This window comes from Corythoichthys intestinalis, chromosome 13 (assembly GCF_030265065.1).
Source record: "Corythoichthys intestinalis isolate RoL2023-P3 chromosome 13, ASM3026506v1, whole genome shotgun sequence".
Lineage (NCBI taxonomy): Eukaryota > Metazoa > Chordata > Actinopteri > Syngnathiformes > Syngnathidae > Corythoichthys > Corythoichthys intestinalis.
Window position 1 is genome coordinate 38,476,142 of NC_080407.1, and position 4,953 is coordinate 38,481,094.

At 40.0% G+C, this 4,953-nt stretch overlaps 1 pseudogene; it reads right to left on the reverse strand.

Moving 5' to 3' along the window:
* Positions 1-1,985: 1,985 nt before the first annotated feature.
* LOC130927689 (gastrula zinc finger protein XlCGF57.1-like) lies at positions 1,986-3,318 on the reverse strand (annotated as a pseudogene).
* Positions 3,319-4,953: the final 1,635 nt, after the last annotated feature.

Sequence of the window (4,953 nt, forward strand, 5' to 3'; positions counted from 1 at the left end):
TGATTATAATGATTAATATATGTAAACCCAACAGAAAATCTTTGGATGAAGCTCAAATTCTGTGTTTCTCAGGGACAGCCGAGAAACCTGATTGATGGGTGGGCCAAGATCCCTCCTGCAGTGTTGCAAACCTGGTGAAAAACTACAGGAAAATTTTGACCTCAGTCCCCTGTTTACCACTATCTATGGGTGGACCTCCTTCTGGAGTATCAGTTGTTTCTCACTTTACGTATAGATGAGTACAGGACCTGAGCTCATTCACATATCAACATCATTGGTGAATAGTCATAATAAAACACTAATAATAGTCACAACCTTTATTGACCTGTAGGAGTCAGAGCAGAGTGATAGACCGATTTGCCACCCTTGAAAACAGCATTTTTTTGATGCTTCAATTTACCAAGTAAATTGCAGTTGTAGCCATTTTTTCCTGTTGTTCTACTGTATTAAAATAGACAGACACCAATATTGATAATAATAAATAAATTATCAGTCTTTGTTTGTGAGGTTTTGTGCTTGTAGGCAACGTTCACTGAGATCCTGTGCATCTGCTGGGGGCTAAGCACCCCCGTTCATAAAACCTAGTGACGCCCCTGCTGTATTATATCGTCACCCTTCCATATCGAGGCGAATGATATAGTGAGTTGCATTGTCCCATCCGTTGTAAATTGGCTGCAAATGTGTAAACATTTGAAATAGAAATGGTTAACAACTATATCACATATTATCAGAATAAAATATGAAAAGTAAATTTAAATGTAGTGGACTGAATAAAAACAAGGTATTAATTATGAATAAAAATAAACAAGGGCGGTGAAGTGCAAGCACTTTGAAGCTCGAAGCAGAGATGAGATTTTCATCGGCGGGGGCTGGTACAGGGGCGCTGGAAGCTGAGAGTCTATTTTGCCCATCCAAAAACATCCGTTTCGATCCAAATTTCTATGTTATTCCACACAAGGCGTGCACGATGGCCGTACACACGCATGCCGGATAGTTTACGTACGAGGCTACTACAAAGACAACGTTCTATTTCAACTACTGTGTGTGTTGGAGCTCTGGTATTGGAAATAAAAGTGCAAATCCCCAAAGGTAGACGGCGCAATGACACACAAACACATTTGAAAACTAAAAGGTCCAATAATCCTTGGTTTAACACCCCCTTTTTTACAACACTAAAATAAATTTGAACACAGATAACCAACAGCGCTCTGCACGGCGGAACCTCAACAGCCACAACAAATAATACTATAGAAAAAAAATTATCCTACTTATTTGAAGACACCAAAGATAGATTTCCTTTCTGCACTCCACCCTAAATCTGCAGTTAACTTTTCCTCACTGGGAACTATTAAATAACTATCATCATAATCGTCTTCATTTTCGACCTTCAATGAAATTTAAGAAAATTTCACTGTTTACGCCTCCTCTGTCAACAGTGAACGTTTCCGTTCCAATAGCGCCTTATTCAACGTGCCCCATGTATCAAGCAAGGTGTCACGTGGTGACCATGTTATTAACAAAAACATTTTCAACATAAATTTAGTCTCTAAAGTTAAATACACAAATATTTGTGCGTTTTATGTATTACAGCGATTATTAATTTTTTCACAAAAATGATACACTAAAACATTTTATTTTCTCCCCAACACCCTTTATAAGGCTCTCATACTCTGTTGTAACATGCCTCTGTCAATCACGAGTAGGAATGTAATAGATTTTTAAAAAAAAAACATGAAATATACATTAATCCCAACACAAAAAAAAACAAATTTGTGAGCCAGTATTTCTTTTATTATTATTTTGCAACATTGAGCAATATATCCTCATTTTCCATATTTATTCAATGACATCATTTATGAATGATTTTGAAATTTTGGAATTTGGGGTCTGCCGTTTTAAATAATAAATGTGAAAAGTATAGTTTAAAAGGGAGAGTATTATATAAAAAAATGCTATTTAATTTGAGAGAGTTCAATCAGGTGAGGTTTTGGCAATAGGGTGGATGCACATCATACAACAATTGGACAAAGTAATGTACCAAAAGTGCCAATCCTCAACAGGATTTAAGAAAGCTCAACGGAATACAATCGTCCGGCGTGCAAAATCTCATAAAGCCAGCATGGATGACAGGCAAAACAGTCATTAGCGACTGCTTCCCACACCAACACACACGTGTCTCTTTATCCGATCTTTCCGCGCGAATCTTTGACCACAAAAAGAGCAGGAAAAAGGTTTTTCACCAGTGTGGATTCTTTCGTGACTTTGTAAGGTTGTTTTATGTGCAAATCCTTGACCACAAATGGAGCAGGAAAAAGGTTTTTCACCAGTGTGGGTTCTTGTGTGTTGTTTTAAGCATTGCTTCCGAGCAAATCTTTGATCACAAACTGAGCAGGAAAAAGGTTTTTCACCAGTGTGGGTTTTTGTGTGTATTATTCAGTCTCCCGACTGAATAAAACATTTTCCACAAACAGAGCAGGAAAAAGGTTTTTCACCAGTGTGGATTCTTTCGTGAGTTTGCAAGGTTGTTTTATGTTCGAATCCTTGACCACAAATGGAGCAGAAAAAAGGTTTTTCACCAGTGTGGGTTCTTGTGTGTCGTTTTAAGCATTGCTTCCGAGCAAATCTTTGATCACAAACTGTGCAGGAAAAAGGTTTTTCACCAGTGTGGATTCTTTCGTGAGTTTGTAAGGTTGTTTTATGTGCAAATCCTCGACCACAAACGAAGCAGGAAAAAGGTTTTTCGCCAGTGTGGGTTCTTATGTGTTGTTTTAAGGATTGCTTCTGAGCAAATCTTTGATCACAAACTGAGCAGGAAAAAGGTTTTTCACCAGTGTGGGTTTTTGTGTGTGTTATTAAGTCTCCTGATTGATAAAAACATTTTCCACAAACAGAGCAGGAAAAAGGTTTTTCACCAGTATGGATTCTTTCGTGAGTTTGTAAGGTTGTTTTATGTGCGAATCATTGACCACAAATGAAGCAGGAAAAAGGTTTTTCGCCAGTGTGGGTTCATGTGTGTCGTTTTAAGGATTGCTTCTGAGCAAATCTTTGATCACAAACTGCGCAGAAAAAAGGTTTTTCTCCAGTGTGGATTCGTGTGTGTTTTGTTAAGTCTCCGTTATGAACAAAACGCTTTCCACAAACTGAGCAGGAAAAAGGTTTTTCCCCAGCGTGGATTCTTGTGTGTATTTTCATGTTATTTTTTTCTGTGAATCTTTGACCGCAAACTGAGCAGGAAAAAGGTTTTTCGCCAGTGTGGGTTTTTGTGTGTTGTTTTAAGCGTTGCTTCCGAGCAAATCTTTGATCACAAATCCAGCACGAAAAAGGTTTTTCGCCAGTGTGGGTTCTTGTGTGTTGTTTTAAGGCAGTGGTCTCAAACCGGTCCTCAAAGGGCCGCAGGGGGTACTGGATTTCATTCCAACCAAACGAGACAAATACCTTTTCACCAATCTGGTTTCTTACAAGTCTAATCAGTTGATTGCAATCAGGTGCTGCTTATGTTAGTAGAAACCTCATTGGTTGAACTGTTTGTGCTGGATCTGTTGGAACAAAAACCAGGACCCACTGCGGCCCTTTGTGGAGTCGGTTTGAGACCGCTGTTTTAAGGTGTTCTTGTGCCTGAATCTTTGATGACAAACTGAGCAGGAAAAAGGTTTTTCTCCAGTGTGGGTTCTTGTGTGAATTATTAGTTCTCTCATTGAAGAGAATCCTTTTCCACAAACTGGGCAGGAAAAAGGTTTTTCACCAGTGTGAGTTCTTTCGTGACTTTGTAAGTCTTGCTTTTGAGCCAATCTTTGACCACAAACAGACATAAGGTTTTACACCAGTGTGGATCCTCATATGCCTACGACAGTTTTGCTTAGTAGCAAAGGTTTTCCCACACTGAGAGCATTTGCAGAGTTTTTCGTCACCGTGAGATGTCTTATGACCATCATCATTTTAAGGTAAGTGTGACTTGGCGCCATCTCTGTCTGATGGAGCAATGTCAATGTCTGCTTGCAATCCTTCTGTTGAACTGCTGCTACTCCCCTCGCTTGGAGGCTCCGCCCCTCTGCTGGCCTCACTCGGACCATCTTCACTCTTCAAGGGTTCACCAGTCAACCTGGTGATATGCTCCTCCTCTACCTCCTCTTTACCATGTGGCAGCTCCTCCTCCTCCTTTGTGATTGGAAGGTGCTCTTCTCTCTCCTCCTGTTGACAGGGCTCAGGCTCCTCCTCCTCTTTGATTTGGGGGAGCTCCACATCCTCTTTAACGCCAGGGGATTCTGTCTCAGCACCAATATATTTTCTGAAAGCTGCAAGACACAAGAAAACCACTGATATATTTATTGACCACCACCGTGTCATCGGCCAGTCTTTTCTTAGTGCAAAACTTGGAGAAGATGAGTACAGTGACCGAAAATTCAGCACCGAAAACTATCGGCCAAAAATAGCTAAAGATGCAATTTTGGTTGAAATGTTTTGAAAACCGAAAGTTTACCATTGAATCGTGTGAAGAACCTTAGCGCTATTGTGATGATGTCATGAAAACACGGCGAGAAGCAACATGGTAACTGACGCCGTCTTGCAAAAACGCCTGGCTCACAGCCAACATGTCCGTGGTTTGGAAGTACTTTCAGGGATCAAACAATGTTGTTTTCGTCAAGAATGAGGACAACGAAAAGATTTTGTTCACCAACATGGCGATGACGTCACAATGACGAGCTAAAACATCTTTGATGACTTCAATGTGACGAAAAGATTGCAAATTTACGTTTGACGAGACGACAACATTAAACTGTGCCATCGTACCTGTCACATGTTCACAATGCGTGACATTTGATCGTTGTGCACGTTGTTTTTTTTTTGTTTCGTTTTATCACACAGCACGCCCTTTCACCTGTATTTGGATTGTCTAATAATACATCGTGTAAAGACGTGTTGCTGTTCCCCATAGGTTTGAAAATGACATCAAAT